The sequence below is a fragment of the Xenopus tropicalis genome, chromosome 7 (assembly GCF_000004195.4).
Source record: "Xenopus tropicalis strain Nigerian chromosome 7, UCB_Xtro_10.0, whole genome shotgun sequence".
Taxonomy (NCBI): domain Eukaryota; kingdom Metazoa; phylum Chordata; class Amphibia; order Anura; family Pipidae; genus Xenopus; species Xenopus tropicalis.
Window position 1 is genome coordinate 82,247,052 of NC_030683.2, and position 14,330 is coordinate 82,261,381.

The 14,330-nt window shown below is 39.2% G+C and overlaps 1 long non-coding RNA gene across 1 annotated transcript; it reads right to left on the minus strand.

Annotated features, from left to right (window-relative positions):
- Positions 1–2,105: 2,105 nt before the first annotated feature.
- LOC100493376 lies at positions 2,106–5,289 on the minus strand. Its single transcript, XR_208822.4, has 4 exons — positions 5,188–5,289; positions 4,397–4,474; positions 3,748–3,874; positions 2,106–2,361 (listed from the first exon to the last, which is right to left on the minus strand). It is a non-coding gene; the product is annotated as an uncharacterized LOC100493376 (long non-coding RNA).
- Positions 5,290–14,330: the final 9,041 nt, after the last annotated feature.

The following is a 14,330-nucleotide window of genomic DNA, read 5'->3' on the forward strand; positions in this document are numbered from 1 at the left end:
ACTGCCACAAATTAGGTGTAGGTGTGGGAGATGCCTACGTGCCCCTCCCTGCCCACCCCTCATGAATACAGTAATACAGAATGCAATTCTGAAGAGCAAACAAATGTGCTTGTGGTCATTACGTGGAAGGCACCAGGCTTGCTTTTTGAAATAACAATACATTTACTTGTTTGGATTTTTCAATCAATAACATTTAAACATGAGAATGATTTATTAAGAGAGCACAACAGGAGTGAAAAACACTGTGAAGGGCACCAGTACAAGACATCAAATGAATCACCCCTTTTCCAGAGCGGGGTTGCACGTAGGGGTAGGCAGAAGAGGAATGTGCTTTGGTGTGGGGTCAATAAAGGCAATAACATCTGTAGCTCAATGAGCCCTCTAATGCTTATAGGTCCAAGGGCCATTGCAATGTATTCAGATAGTGCTGCTTTTGGAATCATTACGCTAAAGTTCCACACAACTGTTTCCTTTTTGTCTTCTATGGGAAATGTTCTATGTTTGCATCCCATATAGTGTTTGATGATGAAGTGCCATGGTTAATAGTGAGGAGGTATGGTTTTGCTACAAAATTCTGCATTCCGGCAATGGCTTTTTTTTCCCGCAAAACTGTTGCAAAAATTTGGCTTGACAAAAGTTGCTGAGTGAGGAAAAATTTGCAGATGTGTCAAAAAAAGCCACGCAGTAGCATTTTTCTGCATTTTGTGAATTTTTCTGAAGTTTCGCAGCAAGATTCACTCATTACTAAGGGTCAGTGCTTTTGTGCAAGACCCTATAACCAACTCCTACCCTATGGCAACTGATGCGTTACAGTAAGGAGCAGGCCAAGTGTGCAATGCATGCTGCCCAAGGAATGTTATCTAGTTTCCCCACCCCAGCTTCAAACTATGCACAAATGCAAGGATGCACTAAACATTGTTAACTAAATTAAAATCAGAGCAATGCAAACAGTTTTTGCATTTTGTGTTTTTGCCATTTACACCAATGCGCAGCTTATATAATAAAAAGTCTGAAAAAGCAATTATTTGGTGCAAGAAAGCAACTATTATTTGGTCTTCATTACTTATGTGTTATGGTTTTTGAATTATTTGCTTTCTTCTTCCAACTCTTTGCAGTTTTTAAATGGGAGTCACCGACCTCAGCAGCCAAAAACTATAGCTCCACGAGGCTACAGCTTTATTATTATTCTTATTTTTTTTTTAACTTTCTTTACTATTCAAGCCCTCTCCTATTCATATACCTGTCTCTCATCCAAACCACTCCCTGGTTGCTAAGGTAACTTGAACCCTAGCAACCAAATAGCTGCTGCATTTCCAAATTGGAAAGCTCCTAAACTGAAAATGAAATAACTAAAAAACTACACATAATAAAAAATGAAGACCAATTGCAAATTGTCTCAGAATATTACTCTCTACATCAGGGATACCCAACCTTTCATACCCGTGAACCACATTTAAATGGAAAAAGTGTTGGGAAGCAACACAAGCATGAAAAAGGTTCCTGTGGTGCCAATAAGAGCTGTAATTGGCTACTTTATAGCCCCTATGTGGACTGGCAGCCTACAGAAGGCTCTGGTTGGCATTATACTGGGTTTTTATGCAATCAAACTTGCCTCCAAACCAGAAATTCAAAAATAATCCCCTGCTTTGAGGCCACTGAGAGCAACATCCAAGGGGTTTGGGGAGCAACATGTTGCTCACGAGCCACTGGTTGGGGATCTCTGCTTTACATTATATTAAAAGTTAACTCAAAGGTGAACAACCCCTTTAATTTTGTCCCATACACCTATGTCCCCAGTAATCACCAATTTCTTATACACCCACTCCCTCAGTCCTCTATGTTGACCTCATGTCCTTCCTGTTGGCTGTGAATTTGGTGCTACTTTGCTAATTTCACTTTTTCTACTTTTGTGATAAAATCACCATATATATCACCATATATATCAACATATATATCATGATATGCCAGTTAGCTCTGACTGTTTGCTCCCACTTAGAGTAACAATCCCCTCACATTAAAATAGGTTTGTGTGTATGTTTTTGAGCTTCACACAATCCAAATACCAATGTGTATCACATAATTATAACAAAAAAACAACAAAAAAGTCCAGCTCCCAAACAATGGAAATTTTATTTACAAAAAAGGTATTTTATATTATTAAAATAGGATCACAGAGTTACTGCCCAGACAGTTGGGAAGATAGATACCCTACACCACTAGAACCATTTTCGTTGTTAAGATACATTTTAGAGAAAAAGGGTTTAGAAGGCTTTTGTCAATTGCTGCCATTTATCACTGGCAAAGTCCACAGCAGAGCTGACAAATGATGAGACATAGCCAGCTCCTGCATCATAGATGTCCCTAGAAAAAGAAATGGAAAAGGTTAAAAATGGAAGAAGACAGAATAAAGAAAATTATTTGGATTGAAACAAGTTACATATTGCAAAGTGAAGGCTTGGTTGAATTTAATAAAGGACATGAATAATAAATAAACATGTTTTTCTCTGTAAGGGAAACATTTTTAATGACTACTAGGGTTAAGAGAAGGTATTGGGAGGTATGTTAGGTGAAGCAGAGAACATAAGTTGCATAATATATAGATATACATATATTTAGAGAGAGGGAGGGAGATATTAGTCTTTACATTAACCTGTTAATGTAATTCAATATGCCGGTTCTATGAGTTATCACTCTGGTTTTGGCCTGTTAACCTGTGACTTGAATGCATTCCTGCCTATGGTGCTATAACTCTGGATCAGCCCAATTTGGATACAAAAATGGATCAGCCCAACTGGCCCAGCCCATGGGTGAACAAATCAGGAAAAGATCTGCTCATTTGAACACCTTGCTAAATGAGAAGAACTTTAAATGTATAGTCAGCTAAGGGAATATAGAAGAAGAATAAAGGGAAAGCAAACATGCCCTAAAACTAGCAAAACTGAAACACAGAGAATAGGGTTGCAAGATCACTTAACAATGTAGGGACACATCTAATAAATGCAAATTACAGGACTGTGCTGATTGCATTTATATTGAATTGCATTCAGTGTAGCCCTTATAGCTGGATTTTCTAGATGAATCCCTGAATTTGCTATAGATCTGGTAACCCTACTTGGAAAACCCTTCAACAGGAATATATTTACTTTGCATTTTTCATAAGACAAATAGAAAAGGACACAACTGCAAAAACTGCAGACAGTTATTTCTAGTATAGAATCCACCAAGATGATATAGGGTAGAAGTGAAGGCTTATACACTTGTATAGGATTTCAGGACCATATATATAAAAGGGTGAACTCTCACTTTCACCCATTTATAACTATAAACCTATTCAAGTAAAAAGAGAGTCAGGTGGCAATTACATATAGTGTCCGGTGTTTTGCAGTACAACCAGGTCTGGACTGAGATTCAAAATAGGCCCTGGCATCAGGTACACTGAGGCCCAAACAGCCCCTCCAGGTCCAAAGATTAATGGCTGTTTTGTAGCAACCCCTCTAGAATTTGTCTGAGTACAATATGGTTGTGGGAGGTATTTTATCAGGTAAATGTTGCCTAAAATGGCAATGTGTATTTTTCGGAATTATGCAGCTATAAAAAAAACACTCAAAACACTAATTTATACAATTTGTATAGTATATAATACAAAATAGTAGTAATGATAATAATGGAGCATTATTTGTGTTTGGTAATGGAATGTATAGAAATAGGGCAGTGGAGTATATTGAACCAGGGGAGGTGTTTCCTTACATTGCATTTTGGGCCAGAGGCAGTTCTTTCACCGTGTTCACAGCATCTGTCGCTTTACCGACTACATCGCTGGAAAACTCCTGCACATAGCTTACAACAGAGCTTAAGACGGACTCCTCAGCAGAAACTGTTGGCAAACACAAAATCAGTCCTGTATAGCTGTAACATGCAGTAGATTATTATTCTTATTGTTATTAAAGGACAAGAGAATCTCAAGGAGCATTTTATTAGAGAGAGGGCTTTACTTCCATGAATATAACCAATCGTATAGGAGGCTATTACTTTGTATTGGTGTAATAAAGAGGTACACTTTTATAAGAGAAAGCAAAACATTAAGCCAGTGATTGAGCAGTAACAAATAAGATTTCCATGATGGTGCAATTTCTGAACTTCTGTTCTAAATTGATAAACTTCTAAAAACTAAGCTCTGCTTATGGAGCATACAAGTTGCAGCTGAAAAAAGAGATATATACACCAAAATAATGTCCTTATTTTTCTACCTAAATGTATTACCATCACCTATTCTTTGGTGCAAGTGTAGAACAATTTAAGCCTTATTTTACAATTCTGGTGCAGGTTATTCCTCAAACCTGTGTTTCTCTCTTAGGAAATAGAAGAAAAGGTTACATTTTATATTATCATATCTTACCTGTACAAACAGCCAAGAGGACAATTAAAATGGAAGCAGTTAGCAGCTTCATAATGGGGCTTGAGTGTGTAGAAAAATCTGTGAAGGACAGGATACATTATAAAAAAGGAGGATACTTCCATACTAAGATTTGCATTACTGGTATTTTTATTTTGCTTGGACACAAATATGTTTATTATCCTTTATTTACATAATTTTATCATATGATTTGTGGAGCTTACAGTCTAACCCACATATATAATTAAAGGCAAAAACAAAATCTTTTCAATTATCCCAATACTTTCATCCCAAAGGAGGGAAAAAGTAATAAGATAGCATATACTGTGCATATCCATACAGCATATTTATTTCCAAATACAGAACTGAGATACTAATTTAGGGTTGACATATACATTGATATTATGGGTATTTCTATTCTTACCAATATAATCAAAAAGCCTACTTGCCAAAATACTGTACTGAGTACAAATTATTTATTACCTGGGTTGATTTGCCTTGTACTTTATTACTGTCTATCTGATTCAGATCCTTCAGCATGCAAATATTAAAGGATACTAAGTTTCTGATTATACATCTATATATTGTGCATTCGTATTGAGGTCTCTGCTGTCTGACTAAAAGACATCTGCATTAGGGAGCTTAATTGTGAATTTAGAAATGAAGTGCTAACAGTGCAAGTCAGAAGGCCAACATGCTGTCAGTTCTTTTGCCCTTTTACAGCTCCAGAACACAGAGTCAAGCAAGGTACAAGTAATGGAAAAGACCTTTGTGACTGTTGGGTAGAAACTTACCTTCTGTTGCTGAACCCTTTGCTGTAAGCTGACTTTCGGTATTCAGCCCTCTGAGTTATATAGTCTTCTCCCTCCCTTTGCTGACTGGAGGGGGGGGGATGGATGTCAAGAGTCAAGAGTGATAACAGTCAATCTCAAAGCACACATTGCGCACATCCAGACTGAATTAGTTAGTATATTGCTGACTGATTGGTATATTACCTTAAATGTCTAGTGTGCAGATAGTCTGATACCTCTCATCCACAGAGGTTTTCTGGTGCATGTGAATGACAATATCAATGCTTTTATTTTAACCTTCTTTAAAGATGCAGAACATGAAAACTCAGTTACTACTTTAGGGCACTGGCACACAGGTAGATTAGTCACCTGTGATAAATCTTTGCCACTGCTGGTGACAAATGTCCCTGAAATGCCAGTGGGATGGCATATGCATTGCTTTGGTTTGCCAAAGTCCCCAACGTTTCCTCGTGAGGTCCTTTATGACTTTCCTGGTAACACTGGCACAGATCTGCTTTTATGAAACCAGACATACAAACAAAAATGTGGCAAAGCTAAGGCACCCTGGCACATGCATTTCCAGACGTTGCTTATTACTGTGGATTTTTTCATATCCACCAGTCTCTCTAAGGCCTCCATAGACTTCCTTGTACAAAATCATAATTTTGATATAAATTGGCCTGAAAACATGCAGAATATTTTGTTTGCTACATGGAAACAGACAGAATGGATGGCACTGTCCTATCTAAAATGCCTGCATGCCAGGCTTTATCCCTACTTCTGCACTGATGATTGCTCATTTCCTGCAGTGGGCTAGGGCAGTGATTCCCAACCTTTTTTGCACCACGGACCAGTTTCAAGCAAGACAATTTTTCCAAGGACCGGGGATGGGGGGGGTTGGCTCAACTAGTGCATAGTATATAATTTAATTATTACATATATAATGTAAATGTAATTATTACATTTTATATTATGCACTTTATTATTAGTATTATTACATACAGCTTAATAAAGTACTTTGGCCCTTGTCGTGATCAGTAGAAAGCTTCCTGGGGTTCGCATAGCTGTTGTCATGGCTGTGTAACACATCAGGGAGTTGGGTTCACAGGTAATTGGGACCAGAGGTGGCCCGGTTCAGCACAGCCCAAAGCAATCTGTGTATATTTAGACCAGAAAGTTCATAATATACAAATAGAAAAGAAACCTTGTTTCGTACGATATTCAGTGTGTGTATGGTGGATCGACGAGCCGACCGATATAACAAAGGCTGCGGATATCTGCTGTCTCGACTATCAGGCGGGTTAAAAGATTTTTGGAGCCTGAGCAAAATATGTGTTTAGGGCCTCCATATCTGCGATTCAGCCCTGAACGTCAATGGGGAAAATAAACAATCTTTCCTGCGACCAATGGCCACCTTAAGGCTGATGGCATGCTAGGTTTAAATCTCCTCTAACACGGGTGACTCTTCCTCATGGAGCAATTTCCCTTACCAATCTATTATTCCAGTAATACATACTGTATTTCAGTCAATATAACTGATAGTGAAAAGGTTAAATATAGTCATCTGTGCTGCAGATTCCAATTCAGACTTTGTTCCACAGAACAAGGTTAAACTAACAGACTTTGACACAGACAGTCCCATATCAACACCCCCCACTCTCCCACCTGTAATGTGAGAAAAAAGTCGGAGATAATGCAGAAGGAGATAGTAAGGCCACAGAGATGTGATTCCAATATTAAAGTGTAATTTGAAAGCAAGATCATGGTGCACCACTCAGTTCTGTTAAGTAAATATAGGCTAGGCCAGGTTTGGTGGCAGTCGATGACCACATAGGTTTTTATGATCATTATTTTACTATATTTTAGTGTGCCTGAATATTCTTCACCATGGGTGTATTTTAATCTATAGCCAGCAGTAATGCCAAAGCTGCTCACAAGCATGTAAACCTGTATTGTAAATTAGATCATTTTTAAATAAACTGGCCTGAATAAACATGGCTCTGTATGTTTGCTCAAAATGATTTGTTTACAGTATGAAAAGATAATGGGGATTGTTTATCAACATTGGGTAAATGTATGATTTTTTGTGTATTTTCACTTCTGCAATAAGATTTAGAGCTCTAAATACAGTCATACAGCTCTATAATACCAAAGGTGTATAGTTTCATGGAGATTTCTGAGTTCTATAGGTCAAAAACTCCAAGCAGTACACTGAATTTCCAAAGCAATACAGCAGAAATTGGCTACTGAAGCATTAGCTTTAGCAAATATATTTGGAAAGTATGCATTCTGCAAAATCCAAAATGGGTAAATATATTTTTCTACTTTTAAATATCAAATTTCAAACTTTTTTGAAATTAGCAAAATGGAAAACTTTCAATTTGCAACTTCATTTTGGCATATAGCAACCCCAAAATATACATTGTGCATACTCATTTAATGACATATATTTCTACTACTAAAAAAATATATTGCTTGTTTACTTTGTGGCATACAGAGGCACCAGTATGAAAATATGCATGTGAATGTTCACAGATGATACTCTATACACTTGGTAAACTGCCTGTTGTGTGTATGTGTGATCGGCCATCATCTTCTTTGATATAGGTGGGTTATGCTGGAGGAGCAGCAAATACAGGAAGCAGACATGTAGTTTTCATGTGTCTGCTGCTGCCTAGGGGCCCTGGGGTGATTGTGCCCAAGGGCCTGCTCATTCCCCACCTCTGCTTATTGTCTAGGGGTTGGACAATAAAGGCTTCCCTGTTCAGAAGTGCTGCAGAAAGTACAATTTAGAGCCTTTTATCCACAGAACATAGAATTTACGTTTTGTAGCACTTAAAGGGTTACATATGAGCAAATTATATTTATTAAATAAAATGCAATCTATTTAAACAATTACTGCATTCATACTGGTGCCGCTGCATCAATAAATGCATTTCAATAAAGATAGTGTAATATATTGAGTTACCTGTACTGCTTACAGGACAAGTCTGTTTTTGAGTTTGCAATGGCAATTACTGGGTCTACAGAATGAAGCAGACATAATATCTCTATAGCACCATCTGCTGGACATAAATGCAATTCTGTGTCTGTGTGCTTAGGTATAAGGAAAGGCTTGATCACTAAAGCAGTTCAAATATGTTAGGAACCCCCCCCAGTGATTATAACGGCTAACCTCGTAAAACCCAGAATGCAAGCTTGAAAAATGGTCAATGAGAACCTGAAACGTCACTGTACTGGCCTGTGCCATTTAGCAAATAAAGGTATTTTATATTTTATATGAAGTCCAGATTTCTGCGTTTGTGAGTCCTGTAACATATTTACAGAGAGACCTGCACCCAGTAAAAGATAAAGGTATTTAGTGCGGTGTTGTCTACTAGCAACAATACTATAGCTAGGTACCAAGTTTGTAGGAAATGAATTTATTGGCAAAGCCCATAAAGTCACTTACAACTTACATAATTGTATAACTGGGGGGGCTGTTTAAGTAGAGAGTATAAACCATGAAAAATGTGCCATGCGCACAAATTCTTTGGCTCTGTGCATTTTGTTAACAAACCTTTGAATACCACACCCATCCAAACATACCCCAGACAGACTGGTATAATTACTACAAGAAAAGGATAACGAGCATATAAACCCCCATGAGCCTGTATACTCACTAAATAAAAAAGATAACAGCATTTTAACCCCAAGACATGCCAGTATAATTGCTATAGAAAATGGATAATCTGCACATTAATCTGAGATATGCAGAAGAAGATCAAACAGAAGTACCCTGGGTTGGGGCAGTTTAACAGGAGCACTGGCTAGGGTATCAGGTAAGTGTGTGATTATAATCAGTAGGGGATGCTCAACATTTTAGCTTTCCTTCTCCTTTAAAACCAATAATGTTTCACTTTGGATAATGCATAGTAGAAGGACCAATGATTATGAAAACACACAAATAAAAACAAATGAAACTAAAGGGGGTCAAATACATCTGGGAAGGCAGTGTGCAAACCTTTCTTAGCACTTTGCACACTTTGCTAAAGGTCTCGGTACTTCACACTTAAAAGGGTTACCTTTATTACGACATAGGGATACTATTCCCTCCATATACTCCATATCACTACTTCACTGCTCCATTAGTATATGCCATACTGATGAATGTCAGTATATATATATATATATATATAAACAGTTCAGAATGATCAGCACTCACGAAACCAATGATCAACGAATGCCTGGGTGCAGTCCTCAACAGTGTAGATAGTCGGAAAAATGGATCGCATCTCGCAGGACTTATGAAGAAATTTAGTGATTTATTAGGTGTAAAGAACAAGAACTGACGTTTCGGCCGCAACAGCAGCCTTTCTCAAAGCCTTTGAGAAAGGCTGCTGTTGCGGCCGAAACGTCAGTTCTTTATATATATACGACTATATATATATATATATATATATATATATATAAAATAAAAGATATATATTTTATGGACTGGCAATTAACAGTAGAGTGATACAGAAAAAAAGTTTCCAGGATTTGGTTGGCTTCACTGGTCTATCCTGTGTGTCAGATTATTGTATCGTTTCACAGGCTCCATGGTTTGCTTTCACCTCAAGCTTATTCAGCTTATTCAGAATTCTCAAAGCTCTGTAGTAATTCCTTTAACAAGCCTGAGAACTGAATGTTCTAGACATTTATTAATTAATATAACTGACCAGAGACAAATATTGCAATTGAGAGAAAAAGGAAACTATAAGGTAATGTCATAAAAGTCACGTAGTTTATACCTTAATTGGAACAGAGGTTTTCCTGGAATCTGATAAAAGTGTAGGATTGGCCAGGCCAGGTATGATTTACATTCGGCATTCAATATATTGCAATATATATGGGTAAACAACCAATGTTTTATTTAAGAGATGGAAATTTTTTAAGAGGCATAAAATGTCCTCTTGTCCTAAATATATTGATATGGGTGAGTCCAGAGGTTTGTACCATTTTCCTTTCAACTCTAGTGCACTTTAAACTCCTGCATTGTATATAGATTTATAGTTAAACTACCTTTTACCTAGATATATAGTTAATAATGTACCCCCTATTGTAAAATATAAGGATAAAAGTCACCAAGGAGTTCCATGACCATATCAAAGCACAAGGCCAAAGGCTGAGCTGCTCTGAGGTGACTTCTACATTATTTATTATAATGATAACATCACTATGCACCATTTATTAGGACAGTGCTGTCCAACTTCTGCGGTACCGAGGGCCGGAATTTCTCCAGCCTACATGGTGGAGGGCTGATAGTGGAAGCCAGTTTTGACCACTCACCTTTTTAAAACCACACCCACTTGAAACCACACCCGTGTAATAACATGACCATAACCATATTAATGGTGGTAGTACAGCAAAAACCTGCCATACTCTGCCTTCCCTACACTGTCTGTGTGTGCCATACTCTGTCTTTACCTACCCTGTGTGTCTGTGCCATACTCTGCCTGCCCTATGCTGCCTGTGTGTGCCATATTCTGCCTGCCCTATGCTGCCTGCGTGTGCCATACTCTGCCTGCCCTATGCTGCCTGTGTGTGCCACACTCTGCCTGTCCTATGCTGCCTTTGTGTGTCATACTCTGCCTGTCCTATGCTGCCTGTGTGTGCCATACTCTGCCAGCCCTACCCTGCCTTTGTGTGCCATACTCTGCCTTCCCTATGCTGCATGTGTGTGCCATACTCTGCCTGCTCTACCCTGCCTGTGTGTGCCTTACTCTGCCTGCCCTATGCTGCATGTGTGTCATACTCTGCCAGCCCTACCCTGTCTGTGTGTGCCATACTCTGCCTGCCCTATGCTGCCTGTATGTGCCATACTATGCCTGCCCTACCCTGCCTGTGTGTGCCATACTCTGCCTGCCCTACCCTGCCTGTGTGTGCCTTACTCTGGCTGCCCTATGCTGCCTGTGTGTATGGCAGATTATGGCACACACAGGCAGCATACAGTGACACAATGCTGGCACTGCTCCTACATTCTGCACAATAACTATATATTAAAAACGTTTTAATTGCAGTATCACCTCAGTATATGTTCTTTTTATAGTGTGCAGGGTTTATTTGTGGGTTTCTACTGCTGCTACAGTCTGCCTGAGGTGTGAACAGGGGATTACAGCCTGAGTCTAGGGTGTGAAAATTGCAGAGGGTGAACAATGTAGAGATTAAAAGGTGTGAACAGGTGTGACCCATGCAGGGGGCCAGTTAATATCAGTACTGATACCATTTAAACCTTACACAAAGGTAAGCCATCAAAACAGCCAGACAGGTGGGGGGGTCACACAGAGGGGGGGGGGGGGAGTTGGACAGCCCTGTATTAGGATATAATTCTACAGTTACAGCTTGTATGCATTATAATGATATTTTCTGTACTGGATGATAGAACCCAAAAAAGGTCTGATCTAGGTACTGTTTACGGTTGCCCCTGACCTGTATTTTACTGGCCTGGCTGGTAAAAATAATGCTTGATACCAATGTTATAAATAGGGAAGAAAGGTAAATGTATAGAAAGGAATATTTATCAGAAAAAGTGGCAGCCCTATTGCTGCCTGAGACATAATTCATGTGACTGGTATAACTTTCACTAATACTTTTTAACCATGCCACCAATCTATCCTGCCCTATTTCTCTATGCTGCCCACTTGAAATATATCGCTTTTTTCTGGATTTCCATTGGACATCAACCTTGTATATTTATTGAGATACGTCAGTAATACAGCTGTGTATTGATGTTTAGTGGATTTACTTGAAACATATATGACTGCTCAAACTGGAAAAATGCCCTTTGCCACCAGTTCTACTATCTCTGAAAAGAAACATATTGGGAAATGTGTGCTCGGAACTTTAGACTTTGGTTTGCCAACCTGAGGTGTTTTCACAATTATGTAACTACGAATAAAGTCTTTTTATTGGTGCTTGATGTGGAAGCCCATCTCACCTTTCAACTGCTGAGTTCAACAATAAAGTCCAAAAGCTGAAAACAAATAGAGGCTTTTCTAAAACATATTGAGCAACAAGGAGCCACCAGAGTCTGATTTATTTGACTCATTGCTAACATCCATTAGGGTTATTTAAAAACATAGTATATTGTACAAAGTATATCAATAGGCACACTTGCATCAAGTGCGTTAAATGAATGGCTTGAATGACTTTGCCTCCATTTTAGTGCGTCCACAGTTGTGTTTCTAATTGATGCTTTAAATATTTTTTGCATATGTAGAAGCATTCATTTATAGTCTGTCCATTTTCTTTCAAAAAGATAAACACACAATATTATTTAAAAACACACACAACATGGGTCATTTACAAATGCAGATGCCTCATTAAAATGGACCCAAATGTTTCAACTACTACCTCTTTGAAAAGGCTTTCCGCAACTTGCATCAGATTTGCAAACACATGCATTGACAATTGTGTTTGTTTTACTGGCACAATTCTCTGAAAAAAATGCTAAAAAAATGCAGTTTATCTACTGCAAGGAGCAAAGCAGTTTACTTTAAGCACAAGAGAGGCCTGAACTTCACACATTGCTTGAGCAGGTGGTATGTAAAGGGTACCTTGAGCCCCTAGGTGCTCCTTCTAGAACCTATGTATAGCACTCTATAGAAAAGCATGCATGTGACCGCCCACTTGCTGCCCCTTCCAGGATGGGCACAAGTTGTTGCTGATTAAATGAAATTTGCTGTCAAAGACTTGTAACTGATTCCAAAGTCATAAAACTTGCACAGCACTGGCATAAAATGGTACTTTGTTTCTTTTCTTTGTATTCTGCACTCACATTTAGTAAATGATCCCGAAACATGTTGTGTGCTGTGGTTTGAATAAGGACTAAAGCAGTTAACCTGCGTGGAGGTGCTCTCCTCTTTTTCTGCGAAATGATCCCTTAACTGTTTGGGTTTGATTGAGTTAAATACCAGAGATATCCCTGAAATGCTAGGAATCAGCCCATTCAGTATGTTTGCTTTCATCCATCTGTAGAACGCAATAAGATCATATTTTATTCCCATATGCCAACTAGTAGCAGACTATATGCATGAATTCTCTGTCGCTCTTGCTAACAAATCCTCTACCCCGGTTCCGCTTAGTGTGGGGGTGCCTCAGGGCTCTGTGCTTGGTCCTTTGCTGTTCTCCCTGTACACTCTCTCTCTAGGAGACCTTAATTCTTCTTTTGGTCTTAAATATCACTTATATGCAGATGATATCCAGATATATTTAGACACCCCTGCACTAACCTCTAATGTTGAAACCCGGATTGCCAACTGCCTCCTGGCTATCTCCTCCTGGATGAACCAACGCCACCTCAAACATAACCTAGCTAGAACAGAGCTCATGGTCTTCCTGCCCAAACCTAGCCCTCCACCTCCTTTCACCATTACTATTGACGGCATGTCCATTAACCCTGTAAATTCAGCAGGCTGCCTTGGGGTCCTCTTTGACCAGTCACTCTCCTTCTCTAACCATATTAATAACACTGCCAAAACCTGCCGCTTTTTCCTCCGCAATATTGCCAAGATACGCCCCTTTCTTTCGCAAGTAACAGCTAAAACACTAATCCATGCCCTTATCCTTTCCCGCTTAGATTACTGCAATCTCCTACTAACCGGCCTCCCAGACTCCCACCTCTCCCCCCTGCCAGGATCCTCCTGCTCTCTCCTAAGAGGGAACCTGTTCAGCCTCACTTAAGCTCTCTAGCATGGCTGCCTATAAAGCAAAGGATAGCTTACAAAATCCTTCTGCTAACATTCAAAGCCCTTCACTCCTCTGCTCCTCACTACATTTCTTCACTGGTCTCCCTGCACGTTTCTGGTCGTCTCCTCCGCTCCTCTCAGAGCCTCCGTCTTTTTACACCATCCACACCCACTGCGCTCTCTCTTCTTAAACCTTTCTATCTCGCTGCTCCTTACCTCTGGAACTCTATCCCTGAATCCCTCCGTAGGGAACACTCACCCACTCTCTTTAACATAAAACTCAGATGCTACCTTCTCGAGCACTAAAACATTATTTTACCCAGTCCTGCGCTTAAGGGCAAATGCCCATACCTAGTGCACTCTTACCTTCCAATTTGTGCCTGTATGTTACCCAACCACTTAGTCTGTAAGCTCTACGGGGCAGGCACCTCCTTCCTA